The following is a 16242-nucleotide window of genomic DNA, read 5'->3' as shown; positions in this document are numbered from 1 at the left end:
GATGACAAAGAGTTGAGCTACCTGCCTCTGGTCAGCATCAGCCTTTCTGCTCACATCACCTAATAGTATTGTAAAAAGGCAGAGAGAAAATACAGATTTTGAAGGAGGGTACAGAGATAAGATGGCAGTATGAAAAGAGAGTGATGGTATTTTTAAGAAAATTAAAAGACAGAAAGAAATTGGCACCTTAGGTTACTTCAGAGGAAGAAGTTGGTACCATCATAGTGGAAGAAGTTGTGGGTTGGCTGGGAAGAAGCTGTGAAACGAAGTTTGTGTGCAATGTGCTAAAGAAGTGATAAAGTCTTAGCAATGGCCTGGGGGAAGAAAAAAATCTTGACAAAGTTGAAAACTGTGTCCTGCATATTTGAATAAAATAAGGCAGCAATTCCCAGCCAAAATAGATAATACGTGACACAGAAAATCAGAAAAAATGTTACCAGCACAATTGGATTGGAAATACCAGAAAAAATCTGCAGCAATTGGCTGTAAGATGCAGGAGAGGCAAAGACAATACCCAAAAACATACTGCCTTTTATAGGTCTGAAGGAAGTAGGAGAGCAGACTTGCCTTGAAGACAAAAATGGGAAGTGGATCTGTGAATTTATAACAGAAAGGATAGTTTGTCTTCTTTTAATATATTATATTTATCCTTATATATATATACATATATATATATGTGAATGCATAAAATAAAACTTTTGTATTTATATAAATGCAAAGATTTATATATATATATATATATATATATATGTGAATGCATAACATAAAACTTTTGTATTTATATAAATGCAAAGATTAAAAATATAGACCCTTTGGGAACTTCAATTAATGGTTGGCCATTCATGAAGAGATATCACACGTGGGATGGGAGTAACTGGGAAGAAGAAGGTCTGACAACAGAGAGTAAGTTTGGAAGTATAGAAATAACACCAGTCTCTGAAAAAAAGCCCAAAAAAAAAAAAAAAAGGAAAGAAGGAACAGAAGAATAAAAGCCTAAACTAGTCTGGATTTGGAAAAAGGAGATGTAGTCAAAGTCAGTATTATCACAGCTAGGAACTAGGAAGAAATTATCGGGAGATAATGGGAGTTGCTTGCAGGGAGTACAAGGGAGAGATGCAGGACAGGAAATGGCCTAGCAGAGAACTGGAAAATAAAATGACAGCAGGTGGGATTTCCAGTGATTTTGGAGAAGTGAAAGTGAAGAGGGAAGGGGAAAACCCAAGAGCTGAAATCAACACTGATAGATCGACAGCCAGAGAGTGAGCAAGGAAAAGAGAGCATGCAGCATGTAGAGTGGGTAGTTGATGCCAAAATGAAATCTGAAGTATTCATTCACATTCAAGTCAGAGGAAAGCACGTCTATGGCTTAGTTTTTTGGCCTATGATCTAGGCAATCTCAAGAGATGAAGCCTTCTCTTTGCCCAGGAGCCCAGCTCCCATGATAAAATATTAAAGCATATGTGTTATAGAACATAACTAGATAAATGGAGCATCACAGAGAAGTAAACAAGCAATATGGCATTGAGCAGAGATCTTGCAAATGAGGGGGGAAAAATATCAGCATTTTCTTTCAGTTTGGGTCTGGAATCTATCCTGAATTTGAATTAAGTGTGAAGATCAAAAGTTAGTGTAGTTAATATTTAAAGATATGCTTTGGGGGAAAACCTTGTTTTTCTGATTATTTGTGACTAACTTTTAATCTTTAATTTTTTTATTACACTTTCTGTTGAATAATATTTTAAGCAGTTCATCCTCTGAAGTTCCCCTGAGCTCCAATTTGAGTGTGGTAAATAACATGCTTTGGAACTCAGACATTTTCTTCCATATTCCAAATACTATAAACTTGAAAGAGTGAAAATATGTTTTTTCCTTCTCCTTTCTGAAGTTTCTTTTTCTTCTTATAACTTTGGGAGACATTGTGGGTGTAATGGAGAGTACTGTCTCATTTGTTGCCCACGCAGGCTCCTAAGCTCTATACCTAATAGAAAAACAAGACTACGTTCTATGTTTCAAAAGTGTAATAAACACTAAAAAGGCTTTTCTAGATTAAGTACATTACTCTTTAACACCCTTATCAGCATCATGACAAGTGTGGATTATTGGTTGATTATTTATTTCTAACACTTTTCATTCAGAAGGATCAACTCACTCCCCAAACTGTGAGGTATTGCTACTCCCATTCAGAATCTAAGGCCTAAAATGGTGAAGTAATAATGCCATGTCAAATCTAGTGTAAAACCAGCATCTCATGACACTTCAACTCCTACTCTGTCCATTGGACCACATAACCTGATATCTAATGTGACACAATTTACTAGAGATCTTCTATCCCACTTTTTGGAAAGTATTGTTTTACTATACTAGTAAAAGGTCCCTGGTTAAAGTATTTAGGAAGCAGCCATCCTAACTGTATATTATCCATATCCTTTTTCAAGTAAACGATATGAGATATCTCTCACTACAAGCATAACAGTAATAACTAACATCAGATGCATGATAAACTCCTCAGTAGTTACTGGTTTAGACCTACTGTTTGTAGTTAACCAGAGGAAGAAAATAAATTTCTGAAGGTAAATAATATCATGTTGTGCTTGGCCAATGGAAAACCATTTAACTGAGAACTTCATTCCTACACATTGTTTTATATGTACAGATGGTCATAAAATTATCCAGTTGCAAAAAAAAAAAAAAAATCAATCATAATTCTTTGAAGCCAGAATGAATCAAATTAATACAAACTTGGTAACAAGCTAATATTTCAATAAGGAACTAATACTAGACTCAGAGAGAGTGAACAGATCCAAACTTCATTCACCTGCCACTGAAGTAACAATCAGCCTCCTTTAATAGCATTAAAGTTGCACGATATAAAAAATTAGTTGCAGCCATCAGCAACCTTTGATATCACTGGCACAGGGGAGATCTCAGCCTTCCTGAGGAGCAACACAGGTCTCCAGCCATCAGAGGAACATTCTATTTCAGGCTTGAAGATCTATCTCAAACAGTTAACAGCCAGCCACAGCTCAATATCCACAATAAGTGACCACAGTTTACAGAGCAGAGACTGCTCCCATGAGGGACCATACTGTGCAGTGGGCTGGTACTTCCATGCATGACACCAAACAATATTATTCCAAACGAACACAGGCACAAGCTAGCTTGCTCAGTTGTTTGTTAGGTTTGTCGTTTCTTTTTAATGCTTTCCTAATAAGCAGTTAAGTAGTCAAAGTTCATAGAGTGACTTCAACCTGATGATCTCATGAGTGTACATCTTCCCACAGGAATAGAAGTGCCAACAAGATGAGTTGTTTATTTCTGGTCCCCAGAGGCACAGTACAGCTATAAAGGTCAGACATTACATTTGCAAGAGGTGACAGAGTTTCCGCATCTACTTCATCATTTCAGCATCCATAACTGAGAACTATCCAGACATGTGAATGGCAATAAGGAAGGACAAGTATATTTGGGAAGGTGAAGGTTGCTATGGTATTTAATAATACCATGTTGTCATGTATATTACTACATGACAGCTGGAACTTCAGAAGATCAACCCGTCACTAAAAAAAAGACACTTAAGAAAGTAATTACAATGGACAGATATGCCCGGGTGCCCCAGCTTTCGTTTGATGCTGTGTCTAGGAATTAAGAATGTCATTATTAGATTGCAGAAAAGAAAGAATGATAGCAAAGAAACTCCTGAAGTTAAAGAGAGGTTGATATCCCACATACTGGAAACTTGTATATTGACCCAAACATTGTTAAAAACAGTCATCCAAAGTCCTCAGCCTTCTTTTCTCCTCATTTTTTTACTTCTTTTTTAACTTCCATGTTTAAATTAATTGCAAGTTCCTATAACCCCAGATTAGTAGATTTCTGCACTTTAAACTCAGGAGCTGTTTCAAATCAACTGTAAGCGTTCATAAACAAAGAACAATGGCCATCATTTTTCTAGGAAGACACTAACATGGCCAACTTTCCAGCAACAAATGGATAATTTGAATAAATGAGTGGAAGCAAGAGTGAAAAACAAACCATAAGGATGGCATGAAGGTTGTTTTAGTTGAAAGCACTCTCTCATGCCATAAACATACAATATAAGATTAAAGAAAAAAAAAGAGTTCTTGTTTTGCAAATGTAATTTTATTAACATTAGAAAATTTTCAAAATAAAAATATAAAGGAGATTAGGAATATCTGTAATGACTCATAAAAGGTCTCAGTGACTTTCTGAAAAAATAAAATACACTTCTTAAATGATACTTTAAATTCAGGCATTATACATTTAAGTAAAACATTGATAATCTCAATTCAAGAACTAGCTGGCATAACAGGATTTAAAATGTAATTACTATACACAATGTAAAATTTTAATTTTTATTCAAAAGGGTCTTAGGGTGCAGTTAAAAAAAATTACTATTTCTTTAACCTAAAAACTAATGTCCCCAGAATTTGCACACCCGTTTGAGTGAACAACAGTGGAAAATCTGCTAGAGCAGAGAAATTGTTATTAGATTTCAGAAGGAGCAGTCTTTAAAAGGACAGGAGTTTACTGTTCCTTCCTTGCTGTCCAATGCAAAATTCCATCAAGTTACTGCTGTGGCAGTTATTGAATTAAAAAAATGAAGAGAATACTCATCCTTTTTTACTCTAAATTTTGATAAGCCTTAATCTCAAGATACTAATTATTAATTCAATTTTTTAAAAAATTCAAAAGCAAGAACAAGTCCATGTTTTTATGTTTCAATTTCAGAGGAAATAACCAAATCCAGGTAAAAAGTAAGACTGTGCTTTTATTTTTAAGTCAGTGCCGTACTCGTAGTAACCTAAGATTTTATAAATGCCAAGAATCTTGCTTTTAATTGTCTGTTTTCTTTTAAGAGCTCTATCTATATGTACAGATTTCTTCCTGGAAGCATCATTTTGCTGTTTAGACCAAGGACTAATAGATCCATCAAAACAAGAATAATTTTTATTATTTCTCTCTAAAGAAAGCAATCATTTTTTCTGAGTACAGAAATATTGCAGGATCATACCAAACAAAACACATCTCATTAATTGATTGGAATTCTGATGGCAAGTATTAATTTCTTCCCTTCCTGCAGATCTTTTACCTCAATTAGCAGCCATCAGAGAAGCTAACCTTATCAAGGGAAGAGGGAAGAGGTTGAATGCACCTTAGAAACTGGTATAAACAGGACCCTGGCTGCCCTGATGCAGATGCAACACATCAGAGCACCACAGAGGCACAGGTTACTCTAAGAGCAACCCAGGTAGAGGGACTCTCTAAGACCAGCAAGCAGAAGACTTCAAAGTCCTCCTCTTTTCACACCACCTCTGTGCAGCAGCTCATACTTCATCTTGTCTACTGCACAAAGGCTTTCCATTGACCTGGAAGTTGCAAACAGCAGATTTGAATACACAATGCACTTCAAAGAGCTCACATTATTTATAAAACCTCTGACAGCTTAGTTTACCATCAGGTTTTCTGTGTTTTGGGACTAGTGTCAGCACTGACATACCAGGAGGTGGCCATTACACAGAAGTGATGGGGTCAGCAAATCTGTCCCTGCTCATGATACATTTAGTTCTACAGGTGGTATAGAAGCAGCAATGCTAGCATGAAAACAATATCAATCTGTCTAGCTGCAGTTAGGGCTTCTAGGATGTCCATGAAGTCTCACCTCTACTTGCATTTAGTCTCAGGACTCTCGTTTTTGTTTGTATTCATAAGAGTCTAGGTTTGCTAAACTGAGAACATAGCCTTTGGTTCCAAGCACATTTTTGTCTTCAGCTAAATCTCTTTCCACAGATGACTAACAACCTCCAGTTAAATCTATCTCTATTAGAGAAATAAACTGCACTGAACTCTGACAGATTCATGCAGAATTTTGTGCAGGGAAAAAATGGCTATGAGCCATCATTTAAAGGACATAGCAATTTCTACTCTTCATATCCAAAACTGAAAACCTTCAGCATCCTTTGATAACAAGACAAATCTGCATGCTCTCTGCCCACATAGGCAAATGTTAAAAAAAGAAGTGTGTTGAGGTCCAAGAACCATTCTGATATCCGTGTTTGTCAACAAGGATTCAGCGGCTCTAGAAGTATACCAGAATGATTGTGAAGGTGAGATACTAAGATAAGAATGAAAATAAAATCTCTTCTCAAGTACATGAGGAGTGTTCAAACATTAAATTAGCATTGGATCTTATATGTTTTCACCAAAAAAAACAAAACCAAAAAAACCAACAAAAACAAACAAAAAACTCACCCCAAAACACAAAAAACAAACCAAAAAAAACACAAAAAAAACCCCAAAATAAAACCAACCACAAAAACAAACAAAAAAAAATGCCAAAACACAAAAAACCCCACCACACCTGTGAACTGAAGAAGGATAGGTACTTCTAAAGACTGATGGGCATTCAGGATGTAACTACTTGGGAATCTTCATGAAGGGTAGTGTGAAACTCTTACTGCTGCTGTTCAAAATTAGGTATCAGGTATTGCATGATAGCAGAGTCCTGATGCAAAATAAATGCAGTAAGTGTGGCAAATAATGGTGCTAATGCAAACATTATCACCTAGCTCTGTTTTACAGCAACTATGATGCCTGGAGTAAAATCTAAACCGGCATCGATCTGCTGTAGGCAGCTCACTTCATCTTCCCCCCTCCACTTTCTCCTCCCACACCACAGTTTGTGCTGCACCATTTGATTCAGGGACCACGTGCCACAGTGTTTGTGGCGACACCGTGTAGCACGGTGAGCTATCATTTTTTTTTGTTGTGGTTTCTAGCAGGTAAGGGGGAGAGTCAATAACAAGAATTTAAACTCTTTTTTCTTCTTAGCCAATTGCGCCAGCCTATCTGTTAACAAGATTTCTGAAAATACGGAAACACATTTTGTGCACACATAGCTTTCTTTTGGGAACTTCTGTTAACGTTCTTGCAAAGCCCACACAGCTTCAGGCACTGTGCAAACATATGGGAGTATACAGACTGAAATAAACACAAAACAGTAGAAAGAAATATCAGCAGACATAAAAAATGAGGCCAGTAATAAATACAGATTAAAAATAACATGGATTCAGAGCACAGATTTTAAAAAACAACACGCCACATTCTGGTGGAGACTTCATGCATTTGACACATGCTGCACAGAACTTCTTTAGGAAGGCGCCCAGAACACTAAAATAATCAAATATCTGGAAGCATCTCAATACCACAAGTGGCACTAGTGTAAAATGTATTGAACCAGCATGGATTTCCCCCCTCTCCCCCCACATTCTAATTCAATTAAATGTGAAGGGGAAAAGTGCTCTGTAACTTGAAGTCCCTTTTCCCCCCCCCCCTTTAAAATAGAACCAAATAAACCAAATCTCAATGGCTCCCTCTGCTGTCATGTCTTAGAAGTTTCATTATATTTGTGATTTTTTTTAAAAAACAGTTTTTCCTTCCTCAGTCAGTCGTCTGAGGAACATCTCGTATTTTCACTATCTTGTATTTTCACACCTCACACAGCATGCCAGCTCTAAAGAGTCAAAGACACCTTCATCCAAAAGCAAATTTCTCAAAGTGCAATTCAATGCCTGCTCATCAGGTCTGGAATAGTAACATCTCTTCATGCCTGCATGGCAGCTACACGTAGCATCATGAAAAAATGTTCATGACTGGTTTATCATCTTTGTAATCAGCTTTGGGTAGATCTGGATTCGACTGCAGAGGTATGGATTTTGACTCTAACACCAGACCACTTTGCATGAAACAACTGTATTTGTAACAAAACAACTGTAACAAATATTTCAAAGCTATGGGAACAGTCCTTGAAACAGAATACATTTCTCCTAAAACAAAAAATACTCCACAACCCATTAACCAAGCTGGAGAGCTGTACTGCTTCTGGCAAGCATTCTGGATTGCTCTTCGCCAGGCCCAAGAGACAGATAATGGTCATTACCTGGCACAGGTGAGTAGCGAAGCAGCAATATCAGGGTGTCTGGCCACACAGCTGACAACGACTTGTCTGCCTCTCAGCATCCTGGTAGGAAGCTTAGCAACAAATACTCCATCAGGGACCTAACTCCAAGTCACAAAAGTCAACAGGTCACACAAAAGAAGCAGAACCAGACCCCAGGATCTGCCCTCCCACACTTAAAGAATAAAGAACTCTGAAGGATATAATTTATTCTCACAAATGTACAAAAAGGGAGGATGATAAAAATCTGCAGTGGTCGGTTGAAATACTGAGGTGTAAATTTAAGAGAAAAGCAAAATGCTTCAGTACTTCACTTTCCAGTCTGTGGAAGCACCTCCCAGGCACAGTGTGTGGGGGGAGGCAGCTGAGGAGGGACCTCCCCCCCAGCAGTGCTCCCCTCTCCGTGGCTGCCTGGCAGAAACACACACTGCCAAGTGACAGTCCCTCAGTGCTCCCTGAAAGTAATTTGGTGCCTGAGGTTAATGGAATGACAGCAGAAATATTTCCATACTAGTCACAGAATTTGTCTCAATTGCCTCTGTCTTCTTTCCGCTCCGAACCCGATGCCTCCCAAGCTGGGAGCTATATTTATCCCTCGCACACAGGGATGTTCTCATGGTTCTAAATTAAGCAGCTTCTGTCACGCCCAGGACCAGCCATAACCCTTCTCTATTGGTTCTCCACAGCAGAGTTCTTGGTGCATTTGTGGTGCCCTGTCTACACCAACCATAGATGTACCCACTTAAAAGTCATCTCACTCATGCGGCGGTGAAAGCTAACATCGCTGCATATCCCACACCGTGCGCGTCCACCTTTCACACAGGATGCATTTAAACTGGTGAGAGACAGCCTCTCCTCAAACTGCTAGGGTATCATTAACACCTACAGCCTAATTCTGCCTACAGGTTATACCCACTGCATCTACCTCAATCACCTTCCTCCAGGAAACATGCTGAAACCCCTCACATTTCCAGTCTTCTCATATTTTTGCCAGTGCAAAAACATCCTCTAGATTTCAACTGTTCTTCTCTTTTTACTTTTTACCAGCACGTTTTTACTATGATGGTAGGTTAATTCACCGACAGGAAGGAAGTCTAGTTTATTTTTTGTAAAGTACAAACACTCTAATTTATTACTAACAACCTCTTAGCATGAAATGGCTTTGCTCTCATTTTGCTAGGCTAGGCTCACACATTAAATTCTACCCCTCCAAATATAGATAATACTTCTAAGATCCCAGATGTAGCTTGGAGATACACCATCCTAATCTGACAAAAGAAAATCTGAAAGGGCTTTTGAAATATTCCAAGTGAAATCTGCCCAAATAATATTCAGACAGCTCTACATTTCAAACCTCTGAAATGCCTTCAGCTTACAATCATGGTTCTTTGCTATAAAAGTCCATACCCACTGAATGTCAGACCGGTCTTACCTACATTGCAAGTACAAATTACTTAATCAGCTTCTTAGAGGCAGATACTATATACAAGTATCAGGGAAAAAAGCTTAGCAGAATGTCCAAAAAACATTAAAGAATGATTCCTCCTAAGGAACTTTGTGTTGTCAAATACACAGTTATAAGAGTGATCTATGTATTACACACCATCCAGACAAAATTATGTTCCACTCGTGTTCGTAATAAGATGCATCTTCATTTCCTTGAGTTGGGCCCAAATGCTACAAACTTCCTGGTTTACTGGCATTACTTGTATTACTTTCCTGACTGGCAGGCTTGGAAAGAGAAATTTTCATACAAGAATTGCCCCCATCACAAAGCAAAAAACAAAAAACAAAAAACAAAAACCATTTGGCACACTTAAACCTGTCACTTCTATATATTAGATGCTGGAAAGCAAGGGAGTATAAGAGGAATACAATTAGTTAAAGTGAGCAGTGATCAAGCCCATTCTCTGTGCTTTTTTAAAGAGAGGAGAGAACACAACCTCCCAAAGCTCCTCTTGCATTTAGTCCAGACTCTGCCTACAGAGCTGGAATAATTATCCTGACTTGGGATCAACTAAGTGTCAGAAAGCCTGAAACAAAAGAAGTTTGTTAAACTTAACAGTGTTTGCATGGTTAATTTATTCCCTAACCCCTTCTAGATCAAGGAGAGCCCACATTACTGACATGAAACCAAGGCATGAAGATTAAAGGATGTTTGCTGTTCTACAGAAACTCTGAGGCACCAAAAACCCTGTCCCCTCCTTTTCTGTAGTGCTGAATCCATGAATTTAAGGGAAATCTTCTCATTTCACCCCATTGCAGATGCACCTGCTATATCAGGTGTATCTTTTCTTTGCTCACCCAGTGGATTTGAACTGATCCTTCTTTGAACTCTCCGGATGTGATCCAGCTGTGAGAGAGAAATCTGCAGCAGTCCAGGGCTGCTGCTGAGCTGGTTAAGTCTGATTGAGAGCAATTCAAGTAGCGAAGCTCTGGCCCAGGACTCTGCTGCACAGGTGGGCACACAGGCAGCAGAGGTGCCTAACTCAGCTGACAACTAGATGAGCGCTTGCACAGGTGACAATCAATGTATAAAAAGGACTTTTTCCATCCTAGCTGTCACTCTTTCACAAACAATAAACTCTCTATATTGGCATTAAAATAACCTGAGCTCTGTGTAAATTATGGTACACTTGAAATTCAATGTCCTACAAAAGGGCTCTAGCCTGAGCTGAAGAAAAGAAAAAAGAAACCCGAATACTCAGGTTATAATCTGTGGAATATAAGATGTAATATCCAGCAGCATCTCACCCCTGCTCTGGGAACAGAAGTTCCTGGAAGGAAAATCTGGATTCCTAAGCACTTTTACTTTATTGCAGAAAGTATTTTCTCAAGTAATTACATTTCAGCTAAAAGCAGAGGACCCAATTTTCACCTGGGAGTAGGTTTTCCTACACCAATACGCAGAGGCCCCAACATGAACACAAGGGAAGAAATCTATAGGGAAGAACAAACCCAAACCAGTAACAAACCTTACATCAAGTACATTTTGTCTTTGTACAGGGACAGAAGCACTTGATTCAGTGGGAGTGCAGCACCTGCCCCCATCTAACGCCTATATTTAGTCTCCTGTAGGTTGCTTTAGAATGCTTCCTCTGTAATACCAAACGCATATAAAGATGGAAACTTTGACCAAATGCTCCAAAGGTAATATTGCTAGAGTTGTGAGGTACTTTTCCAAGGGAAAATCGAGTGTGAAAAGTCTGTGGATAGCCCTTCTAGACACACCTAGTAACAGAAACTTTCCAACCACATTTCTATCAAGTGCAGCCTAGATTTAACTTTGCAAAGTAAATGCCATTTTGCCTGTAGAAGAACATTCCATTTATCATCTTGATAATTATTCATATTTGGTTGAAGTTTCTTTTTAACAGAGACAATCTATGCTTAACTTTGTCCTTTTGAGAGAATTCTCAAGGGACTGTTTTGTTCTTTGCTCTCAAGTGAATCATATTGCTACTGCAGAAGATATAACAATTTTTTTTAAAATTATGTTTCGCTACAGAATTTTCCTTCGTTTAAAGGTTTTCTGAGTCTGTTCAAGTTGCGTTGAGCTATTTACGTCATCCACAAACCATAAAGCAACTGAAACAATTCAATGAACTAAAAATCCAGGAAGAGTCTTGATTTAGAAAGTCTCAGCAAACTGGAGGTTAGGTGAGCATGCTGGAGGTAGCTTCTGCTTTCCTTGCTCCCACATTGCTCTTCAAGTGCTCACAATTGGTTGTGGTCAGAGGCAGGATATCAGATTAGCCAGATTTTTGGTCCAACTGTCATATCCATTCATACTGATTGCAAAAAAACATGCAAAAATTGTTGAGTTAAAGTTTTTAAAATATTTTTGCAACAAACTTCTTGAACTTGTTAAAACCTAGGACTGAAATATCTTTTCATACTTTCTGGATCCCAGTTCAGGAAAAAAAAAAAAAAAAGAAATTCAGTTTTATTTACATATTTCATGTATCTATTTTTATAATCTTTTTTGAGCACAATGTTATGAACACTAAGTAACAAAGAAGTGTTTAAAGTAATTTGATTTAGAAAGAATCATGGAAACAATGTACTCTGTGCAATTTAATACATCTTTTCTGCATTCCAATATTCTGGTACATTTCTTTAATTATTGAGGTAGAAGACTCCTATACAGGTGTGCTTTTTTGTGTTAACATTACAAGAAGATTTTAATTTGATCTGTATCGAATATTAGTCATTGTGACATTACTGGCCAAGGACTTTGGGCTCATCCTAAGTCTGTGAAGCTTTGTGACGAAAATGAACGTGGCCCCAAAACTCTGCAGTATCAGAGCATTCCATACAGATTCCATACAGGAGACCTACAAAACTGGATCCAAATCAGCCAACAATGAGTCTTTTATTATTCATGATGTGAGTCAGATGACAGGGGAAGGCTAAAACTTAATCTTAAACCTCTCCTGAAAAATTTCATACTCAGAGGCATAGTCTCCCTTAAGACTCAGCAGTTCTTCTCTTTGAAAAGCTGCACAGAGCTCATCCTTCTTTAAATTTTGCTAGCAGATTAGAGGGTAAATTACTTACCAACCTGGATGTTTCCCCCTTGACTTCCTTCCTCAGGCAGGAGTGATTCGAGGTCAAGTTCTTACCTTTGTACGGAAAGTTGCAACCAGCAGAGAACTGCAGCCATCCTGGGAGCATGCTCCCGTATTTCCACCTCTTCCCTCTGACTCGTGTGATGGAAGACTTGTACTACAATTGTTTTCTCCCAGATCAAACTCTAGACTCAAGAATGCTTAATTATTATCAACAATTTTACTTCAAGACCCCTTTGCAGCCATTTCTGTGCATTCTCTATCATTGATTCACCCTGTACCTCCTCATTAAACCCTTTTCAGTCCCTAATACTTCTCTATCTTCATGGTCCTTTCCCTAGGATTTCCATGTATCCCACCACTACTGACTTCTAATTAACCCTTTTCCCGTTACACACACACACAAATAAAAAATATTTGCTGTCAGCACACTCTTCTTTCAACTATCCCCATTTCCTCAGTCTGTCTTATTTATAGGCTTTTAAGTCCAGTGACATCCATTTGTGAAGTCTAAAGCATCTCATCCTTTGCATGTCCTTCAACTCTCCTGTAGAAAATGTGATTTATTGTAATAGGATTATTATATTATCAGTTAAATATAGATGAGTTTATGCCTGCTGACAGTTGACTAAGTATAAATATAGGAATTACTGTATTACATTTGTGCATTCTAGTTGAGGATCTTTCTCAAAAAATACAAAGAGGAGAAATTTGTGCACACCAATGTTTGCAGAAATATTTTAAATATCAAGATTATTAGATATTCAAGATTATTTATTCAAGATTATCTTTTGACTGCCAAGTGAATATCAATTCTTCTTTCTCTAGCAGTATTTTCATGCCAAAATTTAAGAAAAATTAGCTAATTTATTTAAATAAATCTTATCACACTGAATGACTTAAAAGCGCAGCACAGTATGCAGCTATTCTGTTCTGGGCAGGCCAGCACACCATTATCTCAGTGCTTCATCAAATCATTAATTGCCAATCTGTACTCAGAGGGTGTTTTTTTTCTCCCATTGCTCAGGAAAAGAAAATACTCTGCAGCAGGGATGGTCTCACTTGGGGTCTCTAGTGTCTGTGCCTCAGTGGTACCTTAACTTTTGAGAAAACAATTGTAAAAAACCAGCAAGTTATTTGATCAGAGATCTGACATAGGAGTAACCTGCTCCAAGTCTCCTTTCACAGCAGGCTTACCTTGCAAAATGAGCTGTGTTATCTTCCAGGGTCACACAGGTAGCAGTGCCTCAGCCAGATGCTTCTCTTTGCGCACCTCTTTGTGGGCTGGTGGATTGCTCCTGAGCTCACAAACTCACAGTTAATTGTTCACTTGCTTGCATTACACAAACTTTTTCCTGCACTGCTGAGGGATTTGAAGATGGAGAGGGAGGGAAGGAAAAGTACCTTCCAACTTTAAAAATAAAGTAAAATTTCAATTTCTCCCCAGTGAAAAAAAAAAACCTCAGATTTTTATTCTTAGCAATCATTAGAACTGTAGGTTTAAGATCAGAAACTCCTTCAATTATGAAAAGACCCCAACAAGCACCAAATATACCCAAAAAGCCTAAGAGAAACTTAGTTCCATACTGAACCTACATACAAATGTGTAGTAAAACTGCACATCTGGACAGCATTTCCTCCATTTCCTTTTACCTTAGGTTTTGTTGGTGTACTTTCTTCCTATAGTTGAAAATACCATACAGTTCACCTGTTTTCCATTTTTTGGAAAGATTTCCCTCCCACTTGTTTCAACCAAATGAACCAACAGCTCATTGTTCTTTTACATACCATAGGTATGATTAATTGAATTGCAAGGAATGGAAAAAAAACATCACAAGAAGGCAGAAAGTCATGGTGTCCTTCCAAGAGAATTTTCTGTTGTAGACAAAGCAGGCAGGTTCACTGAACGAGATTTAAGTTCCTCGGTCGCAACCTTACTCTTAGATATAAAGATGGACACCAAGTGAGAAACTCCATCGTGGTGGAATGCTGCAGAAAAGCCGTGTTTAACAAACTTTTTCAGTCCATCTAAAAAGTCTTGAACACCATTAAGACAGATTTGGCACAGAGAAAACTAAATAGAACGTGCAAGAGAGTTAAGCCACAAAGTGTGTGGGAAAATCTCAGTATTTTTTAATGTAAAGCTCGCATTTCATTGTCTTGTCATTTAATCAGTATGAGAATAAAAATGATGCAACTCATCACTATAGCCCGCTCCAACTATTATTCTCAGAAATAAACTAGTAACTGAGTAACTTCTTCAGCTAACCAGCATTAAGTACGAATAGAAGTATCACCGCCCATGGGATCAGCTGGCTAAGTCTAGTGCAGAAGCAATGGCCTTGCTTACTGAAAGAAAGGATGAAACAGGGAACCTTTTACTGGAAAGCAAGGTAAGGCTTTAAACTGATTTAAGACCAAGAGCAAAATCATAATGTGAAGTAAAAAGCAGAAGAGAGATGTGAGATAAATGAGGGGAAAAAAACCAAAACAAAAATCCCATTGCACGCAGACCGATTCAGGAGTTCAACCGGACCATGCAAATGTATTTAGTTTTAATTCTTCAAAAGATTCTTCCAGTATGAGAAAAGCTACATGGAAAACAAGAATGAAGACCCATCTTCACAACACTCTCTTGGCTGTTTAACATCCTTTGTCCCATACAGCTGAGTCCTCTTCAGTATTCCAGCATTTCATCTACTTCCCAAGACACGCATTCCTGTCTCCAACTTTGACTTTCAGTTTTCAAAAAAATCATCAATACTCACTAGCAACCCAAAGAGCAGATAATGACAGTTATTTATTAACATTTAAAATAAGCATAAATTTCAGTAGCTAAAAAAATTCTCTGAATTGTTCTGCATGTGGTATTCTTCAAATTAAAGAAGATCAGTACAACTGAAAGACCAAGCATTATCATCAAATATGAAGTCGAATGGAATACAGATCAAGTTAATAGCAATTACATTACATTAACTTGAAGAAATTAAATACAGTTTTACACATTTCTGATGAAGCACCACACTCACAAGACCCAATGAAGCATCTCATGAGGACTGAGCTGCAAATCAGTTAAGCAGCTGAAAACAAACTCGCAGCCAATTTAAGTTAAAAAAAAAATTATGGTAAGAATTTAGTAGCCATGTTTTCCAGGTAACTAGCATAAGAGGGATAGATTTAACATCCAATGTATTCCAGTCACACGTCACAAACATCTGAATTTTAACCAATTTAACAGCTCTTTATTTCTGGAAGAAGAGATCCCAGTACTCTCATCCCCTATTTCACATAGCTGCTAATCCAAACTGATGCAAACTCCAGTAGGATTCTTGGGTAACAGTGAACAGCAGCTGCATATATTAATGCTTGCAAAATAAAATTTCAGCTTTTTTTTTAAACAGTAGATATATAATTACAGTAGATAATGAATGATCCACAACCTTTAATCTCACCCCTTTACCGAAATGTAATAGCTTAAATCAAAGCTAAACCTCCATTTAGCTTGCTCAAATGCTTAGTTTGGAAATTTTTATTCCTGGACTCCGCATAAAGGGAGGATTTCTTTTTTTAACATCTGAGGTTCTTTCAGATGTTTGCAGAACAGGAAAGAAAGGATGCATAAATTCAGAGCGCAAGATGAAAGTGTAATGCTTCACATAAGAGGGCACAAATCAAGACAGCTTGTGCATTTGGAAG

The sequence above is a fragment of the Corvus brachyrhynchos genome, unplaced genomic scaffold, assembly GCF_000691975.1.
Source record: "Corvus brachyrhynchos isolate BGI_N302 unplaced genomic scaffold, ASM69197v1 scaffold230, whole genome shotgun sequence".
NCBI classification, from domain to species: Eukaryota; Metazoa; Chordata; class Aves; order Passeriformes; family Corvidae; genus Corvus; species Corvus brachyrhynchos.
This window is presented reverse-complemented; position numbering follows the sequence as displayed.